Source organism: Etheostoma cragini, chromosome 8 (genome assembly GCF_013103735.1).
Source record: "Etheostoma cragini isolate CJK2018 chromosome 8, CSU_Ecrag_1.0, whole genome shotgun sequence".
Classification (NCBI taxonomy): domain Eukaryota; kingdom Metazoa; phylum Chordata; class Actinopteri; order Perciformes; family Percidae; genus Etheostoma; species Etheostoma cragini.
In genome coordinates this window covers 5,344,670-5,359,128 of record NC_048414.1, presented here as the reverse complement: position 1 = coordinate 5,359,128, position 14,459 = coordinate 5,344,670, and the positions used below count along the sequence as shown (strand labels likewise).

Below are 14,459 nucleotides of genomic sequence, written 5' to 3'. Positions count from 1 at the left end.
CAGAAAGGTCAACCTACGTTGGCAGCTGAGGCTCATGGGTATTGTAGTATTTAGAGCCAGAAAAAAAAACTTTCCTTCTGAGTTTATGTGGACCATTTTGCATATAATAAAACAAAAAATTAAAACGAGAATTAACAGGTTGAAACTAGCAGCTCCTCAGAATTTGCAATTGTAAAAAAAAGTGCTGAATAATGAGAGGCCCGATACTGACTGCCTATAAAATGCTAATGCTAGAACCTCAAATTTATGGTGTTTATTGTTATGTGTACAGGCAGTCAGGCACATTAGAGTCCTTCTCCATTTAGCCTCCAAACACTCTGGCAGCAAATATTTCTGCTAGCAAGGCAGGGAAACACCTGAATACAGTGGATTTAAACAGAATCCTAATCCGTTGCCCCTGAAGCTCCATTTGCTGTGACAATAACTAGTTTAGGTGACGAGAGTCATTCAATTTAAATCTTTGATGGAGATAAACTTGCTTCCCTTGGTGCAGCATGGACCTGAGTAAATCTACAGCTGTGTGCACACTAATGCTAATCCAACAGTGCAGCGTCATCTCCCCTGTAATCTCACCGGCCTAACCTTCACCATGTGGGCAGTGAGAGGATGTGGATCTGTTAGGGTTTAATATTAAAGTGTTACCTTCAAATTAAATGTCCCTTCTAAATGAAAATAACCAAGAAGTGGTGATTACTAGAGTAAATTTTTAATTTGGCACCCAGGATAGCTAATTTGAAACTGGAGCGTGAGGGACGACATCTAAAAGAACTTTTTTCAGGGAAAATATGTCTAATAATTTCTCTACTAAAAGTGAGAAATGTATAAACCTATTAAATAATGAATAAGTGCTCACTTTGCCGTCTTTGATCTGTGGTGACTAGGTTTGGAGTAAGAATGTTTTGGAGTAAGTAAGTTGTATTGTTCCAGCCACAGCAGAGAGAATTTCAGTGTTATATTTCAATAATCCTCTTTGCACCACTGCTAACTGCAGCAGTGAGGCTGATACACAGCTTGTGTTGTTGTTGCTCTCCGTGCTCAGTGGTTGTTATCTTAGCAACAGGAGGAACTGCCTTCGTAATAGGAACTAAGAAATGTGGTAAACAAATCTGAACATAGCGAACATTCACAAACTAATTTCAATTCATTGTTTATATGCTGACTAGGTAGGCAAAGTGAGACAGAGAGACTGAGACTTAAAGAGACAGACAGAAAGAGAGAGAGTCTGGGATCCTTCCAAAGTGGTTCATTGCGTCATACATTATTGAGGCAAGTGTTGAATTATGCAAAGCTTCGATATTGATCCCAGGGCTTGCTATCACTGCAGTCTGAGGGATAGAGAGAAAGTGAGTGAGAGTGAAGAAGTTGGGCGATAAGTGAGGAAAAAAAAGATTGGAAACATAGGTATAAAAGGAAGAGATGTACAGTATACTAAGAAAGGTACTAAGATAGAGATAAGAACAATGAGATGGAAAGAAAAGAGACATGAAAAAAGAAAAGAGTGAATAATTCATTGAAAACAAACTAAGAAATAGATAAAGACACACTGTGAGCCCCATATGGTGTATAACAACAAGAATACAAAGGTGAGCCCCTGTCTCTCAGAAGGAACAGAAGAAGACAGAGATGTTTAAAAAAAATCATCTTTGGTGCTCCACACATCATAAAGGGTTTCCCTGGAGGGCCAAAACATCAAACTTCGGCAGATACTAGCATTGCGTTGCACACAGAAACCTCTATCATACATCACAAGCATTCAGTTAATCTCCAAGTGGCCTGGCTTGAATGCTGTTTTTCTTATTGGGCTAACTGAGGAAAAGGAGGAGGTAGGAAGGTAGAAACACAATCTCCTCCTTTATCTTGTCAAATCAAGGAGGACACGGAGGATTGAAAACGTGGACTCTTCCGGAAATGTAATTATCTTGAACTTTTTGATGTCCTCTTCGGTTCCAAAGCTGAACGCAGCTGTTGTCCTTTTTAAAACGTGACATAAAACATGTAATTTGAGCGTCTGCACGCCAGTGTCACCAAACTACACCATTTTGTAAACATAGCCATACTGAGTTATAAAGAGAGTGGTTTGTGGAGCTGACCGGCGTAAGTAGCTTTGAATCAACTCATTTGGCAAGGGCTCGAGTGTAACGGATATTCATTAATATAAAATAGTTGCGCACTATAGCTTTAAGTAAACAATCACGCTTGTAACAAGAAAATAATAGTCATAATGACAGGCGTGGTCAAAGATTTCCACAATACCATATTTCCCTGTATTAATAAAAAACTGGCATTATTTATTTTATTTATTTATTTCATTAATTCAGGAGAATGCACATTGATGAACAAGCACAACAGTCCACGTAAATGTGCCAGATTGTAGTCCAAGGGCTAATTTCCATCTGCAGTCCAATAGGCAGGTTGGAGTTACAGTAAAAAAGACTTAGTACAGTAACATTTAGTATATAAAAACAAGAAGAAACAAAAGAAAAGAGGAAGAAGAAAAAAACAAAAAACAGGACAATTCATTATTAGAAATATGGAAACACAAGTTAACGGTGGTTACACGTTTGGTTAGCTTTAAGCCACAGCTTTAGCTGGCTCTTAAAGGACGCCAAAGTGGGACGCTCCCTTATAGTTGTGGGAAGTGTGTTCCATAATGCACCACCTGTAATAGATATCGCATTATGGCTGACGAGACAAGAGAGGAAGCTGTATTTATTGAAGACTGTGCCTGCTTCAGTTATCTCTTTTAAACCTTGTGTGAGTACTAACCATATTGCCTAAGCTAGCTGGTCTAATATTTGCCTGCTTGTTTGCAAAGTTAGCTAACTTGAAAGCTAACATTAGTTCTGCTCCTACCTTAACTCAACTATTTTGTAATGTTTAGTCTTTTCTTACAAGCAACAGTAATTGTGAAAATGTGAGATAAAGTGGGTTTGGCCAGCAGCAGAAATGTAACGGCAACTAAAATACTAGCTAACATAGCTAGCAAATGTTACCCAGCTATCCCTAATTAGGTTGTCTTGTCTCTACCAAAGAACTCAATCTAAGAATCAGCTGGGCCATTATGGTCACGGATATGATGGCATACTGTATATGTCTGATGAGATGAGCAAAACAATAGCTGTAAAAAAAAAACCGTATTATGCAGTTTGTATACCAGATGGCACTGACATGTTTATTTTTCTACTGTGAAATGTCCCATTCTGTACATACGTTAATCACAACAATGTTTGTTTATGTTTTAAAATTGAATATCAATAGATTTATTGTTGTCTCAATATTGGTATTTGCCTAAAAAAACAGTATCTGTTATAGTTTGGTCCGCTAGCAATGGACATAACACATAACACAAAATAAAGGGATCAAGTTAAATTGTATTATTAAAGTATATAGTTACATACATGCAGTTTGATTAATTATGAGGAGTGTGTTAGCACAGTGATTTAACTGTTGATTATGACTCAACCTTTAACGCTCGGATTGTTTTGGTCGTTCCACCTACAGCCATTCGTGAGAGGTACACAATGACCAGAGAGGCTAGCATTACTCTGTCTCTCTCTCGATCCATCTACAGACTAAGATGCTTTGCTTTCAGGACCAGGAAGAACAATCTTTTCCTCTGGTTGAAACTGGTTGATCTGATCAGCTGACAGGTTTTATTCCAGTAAAAAAGGCAGATAGAGAGTTAGATTAGGTCTGTGTTTGTGTGTGTGTGTGTGTGTGTGTGTGTGTACGTGCATGTGCGCGTGCGTGTGTGTGTGTACGCCATCTAAAAGATTACCAATACCCTGAACACACACACACACACACACACACACACACACACACACAAACACACACACACACTCACACATGGGTACTGTTAAATAGGGGTTGGAATCACCAGACGCTTCCCAATACAACATCATCACAATACTTGTGCCACGACACAATATTATTGCGATTTTAAACATATTGCAATATTCTGCGATATGTTGCAATTTATAACCTTTTTTCTAACTTCTAATGATGTCCCTAAAAGGAAACTTTTTCAACATCTGTTCTATCTAAAAAGATAAATTTCTCTTTGTTCATCTCACTTCAATTTTCAATTTTATTGCTGCAAAATGGGATTTTTAAGCAGACAAACTGACCAACACATACTTGGCGCCTGTGTATTGTTACAGTATTGCCACTGAAAATATAACGATACTATGCTGTATTTATTTATTTTCCCCACCCTATTGTTAAACTATTAGATGGAGGGCAGTTGGTGCTGTGTACTCGTGGCAATGTGGCAATAAGTCAGCTACATACGCAGAGCAAACACATGTACATGACAATACACAATGGCCAACAACAACAAAAATTAAGTACTTAACACAAAACATACAAGAATGATTATATATAATACACAAAAGAGCAAACACCGTTGCGAAGACACTCACAATCCTGCTTACTGATTACTGATTTTTTCTGATTACTTCTAAACTTTTTTTTATTATACACAGTGGTGGAGAAAAGTATAAAAGATTAGAGAATGTGTGAGAGAGGGTGGGCTGCTCTTGGTTCTCACATAACGAGACACTAATTCAACAACTAGATACAAACTGTTCAGTGCTGTGGGCGGAAATTATGCACACAATGTCAGCAATATGATTCAGCCTGTTTAGGTTAGACTGTTGTTTGTGCATTATATTTCTCTCTTTAAGTAGGATGATGTTGTATGCTCATAATGTACACTGTGGAAACATAAATAATTGTTGAACAATGGGCCTTAGCATGCTGCTGTATCAGCCTCCTCTCTCCTGTGAAGGCTTGCCAGAAGAATTTGAAACCCATTTACAGGGATTTGGTCTCATTCAGCCACAAGAGCATTAGCGAGGTCAGCCACAGATGATTGGGCGATAAGACCTGACTCGCTCTCAGCGTTCTAGTTCATCCTAAATGTGTTTGGATGGGTTTGAGGTTAGGGCTCTGTACAGGCAAGTCAACTTTTTCTACACCTGAATGTGAAAAACTTTTTTTGTGGTCCTGGCTTTGTGTATGGAGACAATGTAATGTTATAAGAGGAAAATGCCTTCGTTAAACTGTTCCAAACTATGTTTAAAGAGTAGTTTGTTGTATGCTGTTACATTAAGGTTTACCTTAATTGGAATTAAGGAGACTAGGCCAAACCAAAGACTAAACTATAATGATATAACTAAATTCCATGAAATTTGGTTTGAATAGTCTTGGTCCTTTGATGTTGATTCCTAATGATTTTGGTGCATCCCTCATCTGTCCTGTAGTGCCACCATTAGGACAAAATGCATGGTAGTTTCATTAATTTCATCAAAACAAAATGAACTTTCCCAAGGTTTGAATTGTTAAACATTTGATTGCATTATCTAGCTACCCTTACAGAGTAATGTTAAAACTATTTACTAGAACTATACCATCAGCCCTCTTTTACAGAAACTAAATTTCAAAAGATCACTTTTATGCTGTCATGAATAATGTGTCTGGTCAAATCCTTAGTTGTAGGCTAATCCTAGGTCAGGTGTACCCCTATGTTTCCAGAACAATTTCTTTGTTTGTGGTAATTGAATTATAGTTGCTGCCTAATTTAGAAACTGCTTTGATGATTCTCATGGTGTCATTGTAAGCTATGATTGACTGACCACAGATGTTTTTATGGAGCGCTGTGAGATATGGTGCATAACACGCTCACTCACAGACACACATACACAGCACAGAGCTGCTGTCTCTCTCCTTCTGCTTGCAAAAGCAATCCACCCACCCACACCGGCTTGGCAGTGAATGAGTTACTGCTGGTGCAGTGTGTGAGCCTGGTGCGCCCCTCCCTGGTTGGACCGCACGCCGCTGGTCGGCTGTCTGCAGACGGATGTTGCAGCAGCTCGACGCGCTGCGTTCCGCCACCAGGCTGTATTCTTCTTCTATTCCAACTCTCCTCCTCTTTCCTCCTGTCTCAGTCTGACGCGCACACGCGCACACGCGCACACTCACCAATAAACACACACACACACACACACACACACACACACACACACACACCGCCGACGCTCCTCTCCAGCTACTAGACACACAACTCTCCAGTAAAGTGGCTCATCATCCATAACGGTACGTAAACTGTTTATGAAATATCCCAACTGTATTGTTTTCTTGCCTTTTTGCGCGGAGTTGATTTCGACGGCAGGTTTCTGGAGTGGGATGCTGTGGAACGATGTTGCGTATTTTGCCTGTTTTTATTATCCCATGGCTGATTTCTCTCTCCTCTCCGCACAGACGTTACGTTTATCCTCAATCATCTGCGTGCTAATCGGTTTTGGTCCGTCTAAAATCATCTCCGCATCCAACATCCAGGAACGAAACATTTACTTTTATGCGCAGTTTTTATGATAACGCGCAAAGAGAGAGACATGTCTGGAAGTAATTAGGGCATGAGCCAGCATAAACTCGTTAAACAATCAATCTATCAAATCTACCATGACATAAGAGGAGGCTAACGTTCAGACGGGATTTCAGCATGTCCTTTCTTTATCCAAAGTAACAGGATTAATGCAGGACCATAGAACAGTAGGTCCCTATGTAACCTATTTTTGTGTGAAAATGAACTGTGTAAAGCAACACATTACATACATATCTGAATGAGCTTTTAAGGAAAGGAGTGCAGTCTCTATTTTTATCCTATAAATAAATATTAGAAAACCAAAAGATAAAAAGGTTTGAGGGTGATATAGTGGATAGATAGATTGTCCTGTAACTGCAAAGACACAGGTTGGAATGCCCTAAAATTAGCTTTTTTCTGCTCAGTCACTTTGAGTCTATATGGATCACATACAGTATATGAGAAGTACCTTCCATGCAGGTGATGCGGATGAACTCAGTGCCCCCTATAGACAGACATGGAGAAAAACAAAAACCCAGTTCTCTGGACATGGAGTCATTGCTATGGTTTCCAGTTGGCATGCTGGTAACGTAATGGGATGAAGTCAATCTTTGGCCATTGTTTTGGTCCAGAGGAGGAAAAATGACCGTGCAGGTTCAGATTTGTGCACAAAGACGGGATAGAGACTGTGTGTGTGTGTGTGTGTGTGGGCGAGGGGGTAAATGATTTGGTTTCAAAACAACCAGCCATCCATTTTACTCTAAATAGATAGCCTAACTGTGTTTTGTGATGATTCATTCATGCCGAGGATGTTGCCATTGCGGTTAAACCATCTGTGTGTGTGTGTGTGTGTGTGTGTGTGTGTGTGTGTGTGTGTGTGTGTGTGTGTGTGTGTGTGTGTGTGTGTGTGTGTGTGGTGGGCTGAATATGAATTGACGATTGATACCAAGAAAAGCTGTTAGTTTTCAGTATTAGTCATTATTCATCCTGCGTTATTGATTAATCACCATCACTGCTCTAGTTTCCTGTATTGGTTTCTTGGGACTGGATGTTTCCAGTGACTCAGCAAAGGTGGTTCATCCCAGCCTATGCGTGCGTGTATGCGTGTGTGTGTGTGTGTGTGTGTGTGTGTGTGTGTGTGTGTGTGTGTGTTTGTGTGTGTGCACGTGCACGTGCACGCGCGTGAGCGCATGCATCTGCGTCCCTGATCTGAATGTCTGTCTGCTTGCCCGATTATTTTTGTTTGGTGATACAAACAGTGATTGCCTGCATGCAATCATTTTTAATACTACATTTTTAATTCTTCCTAGAGCAGAATTTGGGCCCTGCAGCATTCTGGGAATTTTTAGTTAACCCATCTAAGTTTAACCCTACTATCTTGTCTGACATTGAATCAGCTTTTCTAACACGCAGCTCAGCTAACATTGCTGACTCCCTTTTTGACATTTATTATCTAATATTTTGCATGGTAAATAAATAAGTACCAATGAGCAAGGCAACAGCGTAATGACATACAATTAGCCTAGCTGTTTGGCCTGCCAGTGAATCAACAGTTAGTAGTTGCAGTGAGAGTGATGAGTTGCCTCCCATGACTCAGAGCTCCTCACATCCCACACTGACTACATTAATTCAAGGTTTCTACATGAACTATAGGAAGTGCTGTAGACTAAGGAGAAATAAATTGCTGTAGATAACTTGTCAAATCAAATGGAAATGTCCTCAGTTTTCTATGTTCTTCATCTTTTGATACTTTCTGGTTTTATATGCTAACCAGTCATCCACCAGTTGTACTAGTCTTTTATCCAAAAAAAAGAAATTCTATATTCATTAATATATCCTCACGGGTATTTTTTATAGTACAAAAACCTAATGGAGTTTTGGAATAGATATAGCCCTGCAGGGAGTGCTGATGCTGTTATGGTTTTTAGACTCTCTATTGATCAAGACATTGACCCATGTTGTAGTTAATGGAACAGGTGAAGCATAAAGGTTAGGGACATATTTTAAAGCACAAGTAAGAAATCTCAATGGAGAAAGGAAAAAAAAATGAATGAGTAGCTGTTATGTTTTACCAACATCTACTGATGAAGTGCCACTGGGACGAGCATCAAATTCACAACTGCTACATCTGGGCCGAATCAAACAGATTACTGCTGTCTCAGACAAGAAGTAGTAGACGTGTATTTTTTAAAGCTGCATACCACCCAGGTCTTGGCAATATATCAATTTACATATACAGTTTTAGGCTAGATATTGCCTTCAATTGTGGATAACATAATATCTTAATATGGCACATGTGTTTTCTTTTCCTGGTTTTAAACGCTGCATTACATTAAAGTAAGATGTAATATTCTGAATTTACCAGATGCTTTTCTATCATTTGCCTTTACCTACTTAGTCATTATATCCACAGTAGTATTCATAATTTATTACAAATTTCTTTGTGTAAATATTTTGTGAAGGCACCAATTGTCAACCCTATAATATCGTTGCAATATTGTTATTAAGGTATTTGGTTAAAAAATATTGTGACATTTGAATTTCTCCATATCGCCTAGCTCTAATACCATCCAAAAAAACCAACAAGTTCAATGTAAATATATCCACGCATCACAGTGATACATTTCTGAGGGGAAAAAAGTTAAATTAAACTTGTGTTCCCTGATATGGACACTATTACAGATGTAGCTCTTTTTAGGTCCAAACTCATAACCTAACAACAAGTGCCATCCATGTGGAGTGACTCCTTCTGAGTGAACACAGGGAATTTGACTGCAGTAGATGTGAATGAAAGGTTGTGTTAATTCAACTACAGCACATGCCTCGGTTTATTTCCTGTTTTCTGGTGAAGTCCACACTTGTCAATTGTCACAACTTGTATGCCTTTCTGTCACATCTACTGCAGTCAGATTCTCTGTGTTCAGTCAGAAGGAATCATTGCACATAGCTAGGCACTGATAATGATATTTTGAGCATGTTTAGAGGCTAACAACACATTTAAAACTTGCCCTGTTCAAGCCTTTTGGGTGCTAATGCTAGCAGGAGGATAACTCTGTGTAGACAGCACTGATTGTTTTCATTTGTCTCGCTACTGACAGCACTCCAAATGTAAAAAAAACAGAGCTACATGTTGAAATCAACTGGAATTGTCCTTTGAGCATTAAAAGCTAAGTTGACGGGATAATCATGCAAGGTTGTTAATGAAACACTGAGGGGGGGGGGTGTTGTGTTTTCTCCTGCCTCCCTCAGGTCAAATGTCAGGGTCAGCTGGAAATCAGCTTTCCTGAAACATTTGTCTGTTTGCTGTTCAGCATTGCAGATGTTTGATGACATGGATTCTGCTCAGGAACCCAGGTATAGACAGAGACTGCAACTAATGGTTGATCTGCTTATGGTTATTATTGTCTTTTTGACTCATTGATCAATCACTTGGTCTACAAAATTGCTTTTCTTGTCTGACCAACACCCCAAAATCCAAAGATATTCAGTTTACCATCACATAAGACAAAGAGAAGCAGCATAATCTTGTTGTTTGTTTGAAAATTTACCTTAACAACTAATCGATTATCAATATAGTTGCAAATTATTTTATCGGTTAATCAACTAATCTTCTCGGCTCTAGTTTAGACCTGAAAACAAAACAGGTAAATTAGTTTAGGAAAAACTGGCAGGTCGTTCCATCATGTGTTCTGACTTTATTCTGTTACTATTTTTACCAAAATTTGCCTGACACAACACCAACCAAATGCTTTCAAATCACTAACTCTGGGCTACTCAAGAAGGTGCTTATTTGTTAAACTGCAAGTATTCGGGTTTGATGAAGGAGAGACAATAAACCGCACTCGCTCTTACATTAGCAGCTTAATAGGGCAAAGACCTTTGGGTTAGTTCATTGCTAGAAATCATATTCATGGTCACACAAACTCACAGCTGTCCCCATGTACAACACACACACACACTCTCTCTCTCACACACACACACGCACACACACGCACACACACACACATACACACACACACGCACACACACATGCACACACACACACACACACACACACACACACACACACACACTCTCTCTCTCTTTTTCTCTCTCACACATCCACGCACACACACACACACTCTTTCTCTCTCACACACATATACACACACACACACACACACACACACACACACACACACACACACACATACACACACACCTCCATCCCAATTAATATATCTTAATGGTTTAAACCACTGCCCATTATAAAGCACCAAAGGCTATCAAGAGTCCCTAAGCACCACTTGGCAAAGCCTGATTTGCAGACCACCGTGATTGTCGACATACTTCATTAGGTTGTCTTATTAAAGTATTAGCCGTCTTATGTCACTGAATAAATACTTGAATGGGGACATTTGCTGGCTTTCCAATAAGTGGCCAACTTGAAAATAAAAATGCAGTCGGAGGGCAGTGCTTGAAATCGGCTTGAACCAGCTTCTCTCACATTCCAGCTAGACTTTGAGCGATCCTCTTGGGTCAGTGAGTTGATGAAAAAGACTTGTTGTTGCCTTTTTCTACATGTAACAATGTCTAGTGATCAGCTAATAGCTTTAGCTCACTGCTTTACCACCACTAATTCTACTACTATCACTGACAACTTGGTGTGGCGGTTCTTTTTCTCCCCACACCTTTCTCCCAAAGCAAATTGTCCAGTTGCCATTATCTGCTCTTCGCAGGCCCAGCAGGGTAGTCAAGTTGTAGGAGAGGCAGACGTCTAGCAGGAAAGTCGTAGCGTTGATGCCAACTTCCTTCAATAGCAACATTTTTGGGGGGACGGACACTAACTCCCTACCTGCTCATTTCAGATAAGAGCATCAGTTAAATGGCAAAATGTAGTTCAGAGACACCAGGACTGTGTTGAATTGTAAGATGGACTGGGAGAACATTACAAAGCCAATGCCGAAACCTGGCCTCACTATGCCTTGGCTCATTTCCTTGTCTGCACTGTGTAGTCTATGCCAAAAAAATAAATATTTGTGGCTCATCCAACAAATGCTGGCAAACTAAAATACCAGCAAAACAATTTTTTAGTTAAGTTATTTTAATTAATATATTCCAAGCTGTGCCATTTAAAACATAACATGTGTTGACGGTATTGGATATGTACGTTACCTTTATATGTTTTTTCAGAATCATGTGATTCATGTAGAAATGAAAATAAATTAGCATTTTAAAGTGCCCATATTATGAAAAAAAAACACTTTTTGTGGGATTTGGGGTGTTATTTGTGGGATTGTGGGAATTGTTGGGTTTCTGTGAATTACCTCACAGAGTACGGTCTAGACTTGCTCTTTATTGAAAAGCACAATAAGATAACTGTTGTTGTGATTTAGCGCTATATAAATAAAATTTAATAAAATTGAAATTGAATTATTTTGTGTTTCTGGTGCTTCAACATGCATACAAACTTGGGAAAAACCATCAAATCAAAAACAATTATGAACATGAAATTCAACATAATCAAGTGCTTTAACTCAGAACTGTTTTTTAGAGTGTGACAGCAGTACATAAATCCCTGATCATTCACTAGCTAGCTACATATGTTTATTCATATTTTTTGTTAAAATTCAGGGTTTAAAAAAAACATTTGTTATATATATATTAGTGCTTTTTAGACCTTCCCCTACTGGGTCACCCCACCTTCAGGAATAGATGACCTGACTGTAATATTTTAGCTTCTAAAGGACAGTTTCAGCGTTCCTTTTTTAACTGCTGTGTCAGACAAAAGACTGAGTACTGCACTAGTATTTTGGGGGGCATGAAAATGATCATTAACATGCAGAACATCATTACAAAACACTGGCTCTCATTCATGAATATTTGTACTGACTCTCATAGAGCCTCATTGGTCAAACCCTTGCAAGGTGTACCTTTGTCTAAGCAACAACATCTTGATTGTTTTTGTAATTTGTCACAACATAGTTAATCCTGTCTCCCCGCGAAATTTATATACAATAAAGAAGTGCTAGTTGCATAAATATCCAGCAGGTACAAATCACAATCACCGCGACGTGAAATTTAAATGTCTGTAGATTATTTTGGCTTCCCTCCATTCAACAGAACAGAGGAGGAGTACAAAGAGAAAGGCTACTGAGCCGAGTCTCAGGACTCGTCGATAATAATGGAGAGAAAAGAGGGGAGGTTCTGGCTCGGAGAATGCAGCAGGGAGAAGTCTTTGCAGTGTTTCACACCTCCCTGTTTACTCTGCTGCTTTAGCAAGCTCTCCCTGCTGCCTCTGTGTGTGTGTGTGAGTGTGTGTGTGAGTGTGTGTGTGTGCGTGTGTGTGAGTTAGAGAGAGAGAGAGAAAGAGAAAGCGAGAGAGAATGTACATGTATGCAGAAAATAGCCATGCCATGTTTGTGTTATACTTATGTAAAAGACTGTTTCGACTCTTAATGCAGACCAATGCGACGAACTCCTTTGCCCCAACCTCCGTTCTTCAAATACCCCCTGCTGAAATTTGGGTTCCTTTTTTATGGATATAATCCCAGTTCTTTGGGTTCTTAAACAAACAGCCACTAGCCAGTAGATCAGAAACATGGACACGCAGGGTTAAAAAACAAATGTTTTGCTTAAATCTCTTTGTCCTTCTACTCCCCTGGGTTATGGAGCAGAAATAGAAACAGGAGGATAGATGTAAGAACAGAGTGTAAGGAACATCATTATGCAGCTTTTTTTGGAATGGAGAGCGAGAAGACTTAGTGAAAGCTGCAAAGATCGAAGAGTCTGAATGACAAAGTAAGAAAAAGAGGGAAAGAACACAGAGTTAGAGTCAAAATGGGGAAAAGAAATTGAAAAAAGGACTAACCACAGTACAAATCAACTGCCTAGCAAACATAATGAACAAAGGCAGAAGGACAATGATTAACACAGACAGACAGACATAGACACACAAGACAGGACAAAGAGAGAGTAGTCACACTGCAGTCAGGCAATTCATGCTGATGGCAGCCATATTGGGCTTGGAGTGCGGAGGTGCTGCCTCAGTGCCTGCCATTGTTCCACTCCACCCTCAAAGGGGAAGAGTAGCAGTAAACATTGATCCCTCCATCAGGAGTTGTTCCCAGAGGACCACAGCCTCAAGTCCCCTGACAGATAGCGGTGCAACTGTGTATCCAAGGTGCCTGACACACCCAGACTCTGAAGGGATAGACCTCAGCAAGCCAATCAACGTATAGGCAATGTGAATGCGGATCTTTGCTTCTCTTGTTAGGTATTTGCAACACATGCTGCATTTGGGTCTCCATTATGTTTTTGTCTGAGTGACCAAAGTTAGACAGTATGGTGTTACTTTGACAATGGCCGGATCAATTTGATTTATTACAATTTGGATTTTATGTTTTGTAGTTTTGGCCATTAAATGGCAAAATATTAACCCAAACTGTTGTCCTTGTTCAAGTTGTAGTCACTGCACTTGATGTATTTTAGCGTGAGCACAGTTTCCAGTTTTTTCCAGATTTTCTGACATTTCCTAACTCATAAAAAGGTTTAGTGGTCTACCATCTGATAGTTTCTTACCCTGTCTGGGTTGATTGCAGCAATGTCACCATGTTTTCAGATCTCAGCGATTTCTTTGGTGTTGTCATAACTGATGGCCACACCAAGCATCAGTGATCATTCTTGACCTTTAGAAATAGCAGTAAGACAAAAATCCCAACTCAAGGTCTAAAAACTCAAAAGTTTAGCATCAATGTTCAGACTTGGAGATAATATTTCATCAAAATAGTCCAGACTTAAAGTTAACTTACAGTATCAGCATTGTTCAGGCTAACTTGGTCTTCATCGTAAGGAGTATGAAACCCAAGTTGAGTTTTCCTTTAACATCAGCATTAGGGCGCCTGGATAGCTCAGCTGGTTTACTCCTCAACGCAGAGGCCACAGGTTTGACTCTGACTTGCGGCCCATTGCTGCATGTCATTCCCTCTGTCTCTTCCCTTCAAGTCTTAGTTGTCTGATATAAATAAAAGCCTAAAATGCCCAAACAATTATCTTTCAATAAAAACATCAGTAATATTGTGGGTCTCTGCCCTTCTCAATTAAAGAGCAAGGG

General features: G+C 39.5%; 1 protein-coding gene across 3 annotated transcripts in view; it reads left to right on the top strand.

The window, feature by feature from the left end:
• The window catches only part of map1ab (microtubule-associated protein 1Ab), a 70,072-nt gene that overhangs the window by 20,595 nt on the left and 35,018 nt on the right, over positions 1–14,459 (top strand). Inside the window, exon 1 of one of the 3 annotated variants that reach the window (XM_034879528.1) lies at positions 5,842–6,099. The exons of the other annotated variants lie outside the window; for them this stretch is intronic. The gene's annotated coding sequence lies outside the window, so the exon portion shown is untranslated. Of the gene's footprint in view, positions 1–5,841; positions 6,100–14,459 lie in introns of those variants that run through there. 3 annotated transcript variants of the gene reach the window in all.